We start from the raw sequence: 10,638 nt of genomic DNA on the forward strand, positions 1-10,638 counted from the left end.
ACTGCTTTCCAGTGTTGGCGCCACAACAAACATCAATCTTTTCATAAACTCACTGTCAGATGTTTTATTTCAGCTGGGGTGTGTCACTCCAATTTAACGTCAGCTCCAATTAATGTGGCTAAGCAGCAAAAGTAAGGACAGTAAGCAGTCACATTAAGGCTGAACAGAGTTATAGAATCACCTTTTCAGGCTGTTATCAATTTACCTGTGAAATAAAGACCACAGTTTTCACAGCTCTAACCCTAACCCTAAAAAAATTTACAAATTAATAAAATCAATGTCCTAGGCAACTCATAAAGAATAAACAAATAAATAACGACTAATAGGCTAATTGATAACTCATAACATTAACGCATTAATAACAAGAACAAAGTTATAGCTGCACATCTCCGTGGAAAATGTTACAGGTACTGTCCGTGGTGCTGAATCTGCATCCGCGGATACTGTCCGTGGTGCTGAATCTGCATCAGCGGGTACTGTCCGTGGTGCTGAATATGCCTCGTTAGGTACTGTCCGTGCTGCTGACTCTGCTGAGGCATTTCATTCTCTTTATTATAAACAATGAGAAATGAGATATCCCTCTCAATCTGGCTGAAAAAATGGCTTAAAAAATTTTCGCCGGCACGGTCACTGCGCCCCCTCTGGGATCTTTGTTGATATTTCGAGGTCTGACGATTTCCTCACTCTTTTGCACTTAAAAGAACGAGCAAGAGATGAGGATATTTACACCCAGTATAAAAAAATATATTGCTCCGGCAATACGCAGTGTGTGCGCTGGTTCTATAGCACTGTGCCGTAATGACCCTGACTTCCCCAACTTCGTGAATTATCAGTGTGATTCATCAGCAGGCCCTGGCATGGAGGGTCGTGGACTGTTATCATGTTATGACACTGGTGGTCAAAATGATAGACTCGATTCAAACAAAACCGCTTCTGCACCGCTTATTCAAGGCGTTATTGGATGCCGCTTACAGAGACTTCAGTTCAGCCAGTTGTGCCTCCTGATGGCATTGTGAAAAGTGATGCTGCATAAGATGGAAACTGCACTTTGCTTAATGGCACTGCCTGAGAATTTGTTATCACACATGACTAATTTACTACTTTTTAAAATGCTAAAGGTAAGTTAAGTAAACTGCATGAAGTTTCAGTGGATAAGCATAACACTTGATGATATAATATGTGGCCTGCCCACTGCAAGTGTGTTTTTGTTTTTCTTTGTTGTCTACCATGAACACAATACTTTCCTCATAGAACTGAAATCGGCCACATGCCTTTACTTTTGTGTTGGAATGAAGTTAAATAATGAAACTTAGAATTGAAGGTATGATGTACAATTCTTAAAGCAAGTCAACTTTGACCTGTGTGATATGCTAGTTGCATCAATTTGACAGTTGGACCAAAGCATTTAATGTAATTTACAATACAATTAGCCGAAATAAATAGCCTCAAGTCGGAAATGCGATCTGGGCTGTCTTCTTCTCCCAACGCTTCAATTGGCAGATCTTGCCTTTCACCAAGGCCGAGGTCAGGGATCTCGGGCTTAAAAAGGTTGGTGACCACTGGTTTGGACAGATGGAAAGGACTGAGAGAAGTTCCCTTCATGTCCACTTGGTGTCGCTCCTGCTCCGTAAACAGAATGGAAAGTGAAAACAGAGCCTCTTCCTGCTCTGAATCCGCCGTGCCGCTCCCTCTGTGCTCAAAGTGCAGATTGTCCAGTTGACTCCAAAGTGTCCTGTGTTAGCAGCCGCTGTGTGGAAACAGGAAGTTGACTCTTTTTAATGGGAGTTGTGTGAAAGTGCTCAGCAGTCAGAAAGTGAACAGGAGAGCAGAACAGAGACTGTGAAGCAGCTGGACTCCACTGGACTCCCCGCTCTCACTGCAGGTGAGGACAGGCCGCTCGGGGTGTGTGTGTGTGTGTGTGTGTGTGTGTGTGTGTGTGTGTGTGTGTGTGTGTGTGTGTGAACTTCTCCTGTTTACTGTAGCTCAAAACCTTTGAAAGACGTTTGTTTTGTCTACTTCCGCTCGACTATCTCTCTCTCACTGCCCCTCCCACTCTCTCTCTCACTCCATCTTTTTCCTTCTCGCGCATGTGCGAGAGTTTCACAAATGTAGGGTTACCATCTCCTCACGATTCTTGGAGACTGAAGTTACAACAATGTGACGTCACACTCAGATCATCAGTATACACACACACACACACACTCACACACACACACACACACACACACACACACACACACACACACACACAGTGGACTGACACAGTGAAGCACAGCATGATGTCAGTGTTTCCAGATTTTAATATTCATTGTGTCATAATTTTCAACATTGATGTCTGACACTGAAGACAAAATCAACTTTATCTGAAATGTTTAAAATGTGTTTTTTAGTGGTGAGCAAAGTCAGAGTCAGGTACGTTGTGATCTGAACTCATTTCATCAGGAAAAATTTACACCAGCAGAAAAAAACATGATCACCTGTTGTTTCACCTGTTCTATTATTTTTTTTGTCACCTACTATTTCCATACCAACCCTCTGAAACCTGAGCATTTGCATATTAAAAAAGCAGAAAAAAATAGTAAGAAATGTGTAATCGGTTTCATGAAGCATAACTTTGACAATTAATTGGAAAAAATATACACAAATATCAGAAAAAAGCAAAATAATTGCCAGGAAATCAGTAAAAAGAAAAATTATAAGACAGCAATTCATAAAACAAAAAATAAAACAGTAAATTTTTTTGAGAGGATGAAATCAAAGCCTGTTTTGTGATACTGACAGGAAGACAGCACACATCCTGTCATGGAAAGCTTGTTGTCATCAATCAGCCGCTGTGTTTGTGTCAAGGTGTTGGCTCTGCTATGGAACCGGCTGGGAAGAGAGAGAGGAGGTTCCCCACCTCTAGAACCACTCTGTCTGGAGAACATGACAGCCAGACCAAAGCTCAGAGGTAAGACCAGGATCTCTGACTGTCCATGACTGTTCTCCATCTCAGAGCTCAGCAGGCAAATCAGCACAGCAGCATTATTCACAGGAAAAGCTCTGTGTGTGTTGTGTTGAAGGCCTGAACCTGAACCTGGACCTGAACCTGAACCTGAACCTGAACCTGAGTCCAGCTGTGTGTCCATGAAGAGTGACTGGTCTATGGATCGTCATGATGAATTCAAAGATGGACAGCACTCTGTGGATCATGGGTAATTATTTCAAATTGATGATAAAACAGATGGTTTCATATTCATGAGATACAGAATTGGTTCCAGCCTTCAGACTCTGTTAAGTGAGTTTCCTCTTTCAAAACAACATTTAATGTGTGTGTGTGTGTGTGTGTGTGTGTGTGTCCTCCACAGAGTCCACCAGCAGAGCTCAGAGGTTCCCAGTGCTCAGTCTGCCCAGCAGCATCAAACAGACCTGGCCTCCATATTTATGGTGTGTAAATGTACAACAACATACCAACTGAAAAACAACCATTCTGCTCAGAATCGTCTCCGTGCTGCTCTCTTTACATCTTTCAGCCTCTTTGACCTGGATTTGATTTGGTGTTTTGTGTCCACATTTTAATGTGGAAGTCTGATTCTTTGATTTTTCTGTTGCAGCTGCTGGAGGAGAACATGGTCACCTTTGTGAAGAAGGAGCTGAAAAACCTCCAGAGGTCTCTGAGGCCAGATTACCCAGAATGCTTAGAGAGGCAGAGGGAGGATGAGGAGGTGTTGGACGGTGAGGAGGAAGAGCAGAGGTGGAGCAGCAGAGAGGCTTTTCTGCAGATCACACTGCACTTCCTGAGGAGAATGAAGCAGGAGGAGCTGGCTGAGCGTCTGCAGAGCAGTAAGACGCTTTGAACTCCTTTAAAGTGACACTTCAGATTCCATGCAAGTCTCATGCATCCACCAAGTCTGGTTGGTTTCAGTTTCACTTTGAGCCAGATGGTTTCAAAATAAAAGCACAATTGTCCGTTGTTGCTCTGCCACTATGTCACCACGCAGTGGCGCACTGGTTCCACATTTATTATTCATATTTGGTTCCTGCCAAATACTGTATACTTCAGTTAAAATGCAGAGTCAAACTGCCAATCAAATCAAAACAGTTGTGGTGAGTCAGGCTGTTTGACCTGTTTTATCCATCCACTTTTTGATAGATCTGACAGAGGCATATTTCTCCCAACCAGGAGGGGGCAGCTTTTCTTCCTCCTGCTTGCTTGTCTAAAAGCAGCTTCCCTGGGACGGCGGTGGCTCATGGTGGTGACGCTAATGTTTAAAGAAGTGTTGTCAAAGTATCTCCTGGAACAATCAGGATGGACAGCGCAGCTAGCTCCTCCTAAAAGTTTCAGGAACTACGGTTCTACTATCACCCGCATCACATTTCAGGAATTTGACCTGGAACTATGTTTTTGTCATGGAAATGATTCAAGAACCTGTGAAACAGCCTTCACAACACATCCCACTAAGTTCTTACTGTCAAGAAAGGCCAACAGATACATTTACAAGGAAATATTCATATTTCTCACATTTAACCCTCCTATTATGTTTGGGGTCAATTTGACCCCAGCCAATGTTTAACGTCTCTAAATAAATGATTAACATCATTTTTTTGCTTCATATTTAATGGCTTTTCCTAATTTAATGGGTACTACTGGGTAAACATGAAATTCACAGGATGATATGTTTTCAATGTCTCGTACACACTTTGTACGCATCGGTTATAAATAACAACAATCTGTACTTAGAAATTGTGGTAACTTCAGCTCTATTCCAAGAATCACTGGACCACTTCTTGACCGAAAAATATCTTTACTCTGTACTGCAGATATAACTTTACATACAGAACGACTAAATAACTTGGCTGTCGGCCGAGTTATTTAGAATGGTCTACCAACAGAGGGCAGAAAAACATGTCTTCTTCTACTGCCCATACGAAATACAGCCTATCTTAGCCTATCTATATCTCAACAGGGACCCGAAGTGGGCGTGTGACTATTTTGTCTGAAACTTTATCAGGAAAACTTAATAATGCTCACATACATGCTCACATTACAACAGAAATAATATAAAGCCATTTAAACACCAAAAAATTATATTTCTGTCCAATTTTAGGTCAATCAGTGAGATTTTATGGTGATTTGCATATTTTTCCATCGTCGCGTTATAGGAATACTGGATATATATATATATATATATATATACATTATATATATACATTTTATTTGTTATGGCGCCTTTCATGGCACTCAAGGTCGCCTTACAGTAAAAAAAATAAATACAGAATACAGCAATGACAGAAAAAACACAGCATAAAAACATCACAGAAAACACAGCAAGAAAACATCATAGAAAATAGCATAAAAAGAAAACAGCATAGAAAAATACTTAATTGGACATTGTGACACCCACCCCACAATACAAACTACAACAACTATTTGTTCAATTGATTAAGGTACTGGTTATATATATATATATATATATATATATATATATATATATATATATATATATACACACATACATATACATATACCACATACCCAAAAATACATACATACATAGATATAAAATGGAACAAAACAGTTACAGTGAGTAGGCTATCTTGAACAGGTGAGTTTTGAGTTTGGATTTGAACAAGGGAAGAGAGTCAATGTTACGGATGTCAGATGGAAGAGAGTTCCAGAGTTGGGGAGCAGAGCGGCTGAAAGCTCTGCTCCCCATAGTGCTAAGACGGGAGGTGGGTACAGAGAGGTGGAGGGAGGAGGAAGACCTGAGGCAGCGAGAAGGGGTGATGATACGGAGGAGATCAGACAGATAGGGGGGGGCGAGGTTGTGGATGGCCTTAAAGGTATACAGAAGGATTTTGAAGTTGATTCTGAATTTGACCGGGAGCCAGTGAAGCTGCTGGAGGACGGGAGTGATGTGATGAAAGGAGGGGGTTCTAGAAATGATACGGGCTGCAGAATTCTGGACCAGTTGAAGCTTATGGAGGGATTTGTGAGGGGCACCAAAGAGGAGTGAGTTGCAATAGTCGAGGCGGGAGGTGACGAGGCTGTGAACTAGGATGGCAGTGGAGTGAGGGGTGAGAGATGGGCGGAGACGGTTAATGTTGCGTAGATGGAAATATGAAGAGCGGGTTATGTTATTGATGTGAGAATGGAAGATGTATAAGTGGGGGTGAAGGGGAGTTGGGGGGGGGGGGGGGGGGGGGGGGGGGTAAGGTTTTATTTAAAAGGCTTTTTAGGTCATCAACAAAGAAACATAAAGTACCTGACACATAAATTTTGGTAACAATTTCAGTTATAATAATTTTGTGGAGGTTTGAACTGCTGGGGTCAAATTGTCCCCAAACATAAAAGATGTTCAAAAATGTGAACATAACAGGAGGGTTAATACAGCATCCATTTCTTGTTGTTTTTTCTTGTTTGTTTACTCAGGAACTCTCTCAGGGTGCCAACGTGAACTCAGATCTAACCTGAAGAAGAAGTTTGAGTGTGTGTTTGAGGGGATTGCTAAAGCAGGAAACCCAACACCTCTGAATCAGATCTACACAGAGCTGTACATCACAGAGGGAGAGAGTGGAGAGCTCAATGAGGAACATGAGGTCAGATGGATTGAAACTGCATCCAGGAAACCAGCCAGACCAGAAACACCAATCAAATGTGAAGACATCTTTAAACCTTTACCTGGAAGAGATCAACCAATCAGAGCAGTGATGACAAAGGGAGTGGCTGGCATTGGGGAAAACAGTCTTAACACAGAAGTTCACTCTGGACTGGGCTGAACACAAAGCCAACCAGCATGTCCACTTCACATTTCCATTCACTTTCAGAGAGCTGAATCTGCTGAGAGGGAAACAGTTGAGCTTGGTGGAACTTCTTCATCACTTCTTCACTGAGACCAAAGAAGCAGGAATCAGCAGGTTTGAGCAGTTCCAGGTTGTGTTGATCTTTGATGGTCTGGATGAGTGTCGACTTCCTCTGGACTTCAAGAACAACCAGATCCTGACTGATGTTACAGAGTCCACCTCAGTGGACGTTCTGCTGACAAACCTCATCAAGGGGAACCTTCTTCCCTCTGCTCGCCTCTGGATGACCTCACGACCTGCAGCAGCCAATCAGATCCCTCCTGAGTGCATTGGCATGGTGACAGAGGTGAGAGGCTTCACTAACCCACAGAAGGAAGAATACTTCAGGAAGAGATTCACAGATGAGGAGCAGGCCAGCAGAATCATCTCCCACATCAAGACGTCACGAAGCCTCCACATCATGTGCCACATCCCAGTCTTCTGCTGGATCACTGCTACAGTTTTGGAGAACGTGTTGAAAACCAGTGGGGGAGGAGACCTGCCCAAGACCCTGACTGAAATGTACATCCACTTCCTGGTGGTTCAGTCCAAAGTGCAGAACCTCAAGTATCATGGGAGAGCTGAGACAGATCCACACTGGACTCCAGAGACCAGGGAGATGATCCTGTCTCTGGGAAAACTGGCTTTTGAGGAGCTGGAGAAAGGCAACCTGATCTTCTATGAAGCAGACCTGGCAGAGTGTGGCATTGATATCAGAGCAGCCTCAGTGTACTCAGGAGTGTTCACACAGATCTTTAAAGAGGAGCGTGGGCTGTACCAGGACAAGGTTTTCTGCTTCGTCCATCTGAGCGTTCAGGAGTTTCTGGCTGCTGTTCATGTCTTTGTGACATTCATCAACTCTGGAGTCAATCTGCTGTCAGAAGGACAGTCAACCTCCCAACTAAAACACCTCTATCAGAATGCTGTGGACAAGGCCTTACAGAGTCCAAATGGACACCTGGACTTGTTCCTGCGCTTCCTCCTGGGTCTTTCACTGCAGACCAATCAGACTCTCCTAGGAGGCCTGCTGACACAGCCAGGAAGTGGCTCACAGACCAAACAGGAAACAGTCCAGTTCATCAAGGAGAAGATCAGGGACAATCCCTCTCCAGAGAGAAGCATCAACCTGTTCCACTGTCTGAATGAGCTGAATGACCATTCTCTAGTGGAGGAGATCCAACAGTACCTGAGCTCAGGACATCTCTTCACAGACAAACTGTCCCCTGCTCAGTGGTCAGCTCTGGTCTTCATCTTACTGTCATCAGAAGAAGATCTGGAGGTGTTTGACCTGAAGAAATACTCTGCTTCAGAGGAGGCTCTTCTGGGGCTGCTGCCACTGGTCAAAGCCTCCAAGAGATCTGTGTAGGTTCATAGATAACTGGATACAGTCATGGCCTAAAGTATTGGCACCCCTGGAATTTTTTTCAGAAAATACATAATTTCTCCCAGAAATTGTTGCAATATAAATGTTTTTTGATATATATTTTTGATTATTTCCTTTATGTGCTTGGAACCACACAAAAAAAGTCAAATTTGACATAATTTTTCGCAAAACTCTAAAAATGGGCCGGACATAATTGTTGGCACCCTCAACTTAATATTTGGTTGCACACCCTTCAGAAAAAAATAACTGAAACCAATCGCTTCCTATATAGTCTAGATGGAAAAGGGGGTCGACGCACACCCCCTGGATTTTTTCATGCCGCCTGGTTTTTCTCTATCCTTGAAGTGTCTATTTTCAGAATATGCCCAGTAACAAGCAGAAATAATGTCTGAAAGACTTCATTTTCAACCCTTTATTGCACCTTAACCGAACCCAAAAAATCAAAATATGGTATTTAGAAAGTGGCATAACTTTTGATGTAAACAAGGCAGGGCTGCCAAGGAACAGTTTATCCAAGAGCGCTTTGTTTCCAAGAGGAAGGAGCTCTTGGACCGCCTCAAGAAACTTAAGCTCAAGACGATGTATCAATGCAGCAAGAGGGTCAAACTTATCTGCGCAGGGGAAGGTGAATATTGATTTAACTTATACTAATTTTACATTGCATTACACAAAATACATTCTGTAAAGGTCTGTTGTATTTATACCTTCCTCATTTCTTTATTCTCCATTACAGCTCTTTGTGTACAAGGAACAGAGCAACCTCGCCTTTCAGCTGCTTTGGAAGTCGCAGATTATGGAGACGCCCATCAACCTTGAGGAACTCATGCGGTATCCCCTCTCGCCTGTTCCGCATGCCCTTGGCTCTCCTGATGGCTGTTTTGCCAAAACTAACAAGGCCACTATCCTGCACCATCTGCTGAAGGACAGGGATGAAGAAGTACCCTACCCCAAGGATGCGCTCTACATACAGGATGGCAATGCCCTCTTCCACAGGATGTCCAACCTCCAACCAACCTGTGGGGAGATATGTATGCAGTTCCTGGACCTAATGGTTGCCAAGCACCATTTTGTGTTCTCCACAGATTGCTACCAGCCAGATTCCATCAAAGGCCAGGAGAGGCTCAGGTGTGGCTGTACTGAGAAGTACATCATCGATGGTCCAAACACCCGGAAGCCCTATGACTTGAAGTCATTCCTTGGCAATGAGCTCAACAAGAAGCAGCTGTGTGACCTGCTTCTCAAGGTCTGGGGGAGCGATGAGGCAGCGTCCCGGATTGATAAGACCATCAAAGTAGTGGTGTGTGTCGACAGAAAATCCTATGATCTTACATCAACTAATGGAAAAGTAAGTTGACAGAAGATGTGTAACTTAACCAGTCACCTACACAAGACTTTGAGAAAAATATTTAGGCTCAAAAATAGGCAGACCAAATAAGGCTCTTAAACATTTTAAGTCATGCAGTTGTCTTATTTTTTAATTTACATTAGGTAGTATTTACTTTCCTTATTTGTTACAGGTGCAGACTTCTGAGATCTGTGAACTGCGGTCCAACCAGGAGGAGACAGACAGTCACATTGCCCTGTTATAAGTCCTGTGTGGTGAGGACGCCTGCCACGGACATCTTGATGATCCTCCTGTACCATGCCAGCACGATCCACCTGTCAATCTACCTTGACCACGGCTCTGGGAAACATTGCACACTCATCAGTGTGACAAAACTGTCTGAATCATTGGGCCCTGAGTACTGCAGCACCCTGCTGGGGTTCTATGTCTTCACGGGGGAGGACTGTACCAGTGCTTTTAAAGGAAAAGGCAAGGTGAATCCCCTGAAAAAGCTCCACCAAAATCCAAAACTCCACAATGCTTTCAGGCAGCTTGGTGAGGACTGGCTGGTCACGGATGAGGTTCAACAGCAGATGGAGAGGTTTACATGCATAATGTATTACCAAGCACGGATGACATCTGTTGATGCAGTAAGAGCAAAGATGCTACAAAAAGTGGTAGGTGCAGTCCTTGACTCTAAATCAAAAGTCGACCTGAGGTACTAGCTCAGAGAGCAGAGTCAGAAGAGCGGGCAGCTATTGACAAAAAAAGCAGAAGAAAAAGCAGAAGAAGCTGATTCCGCCAACAATAACTTGTCTGTGGGTGAAGAGGATGGAGAATATAAGGATAATGATGAGGATGAAGAGCTGGAAATGGAGGAAGTAGATTTAGAAGATCTCCTCAGTGATGATTAGGATGATGAGTAGCTTCTTTTTTTGACCATAGATAATAAAAACCAAGAGCCAGTATGTTGTCAAATGATGGAAATAACCATTCCATTAAATTCCTGGGTTCATTGTTGTATGGGAAAATGTGTTCATTTGTCTCTGTAAGTTGTTTAGATCAAAAGTTATGCCACTTTCTAAATATCATATTTTGATTTTTCGGG

This window comes from Myripristis murdjan, chromosome 24 (genome assembly GCF_902150065.1).
Source record: "Myripristis murdjan chromosome 24, fMyrMur1.1, whole genome shotgun sequence".
NCBI lineage: Eukaryota > Metazoa > Chordata > Actinopteri > Holocentriformes > Holocentridae > Myripristis > Myripristis murdjan.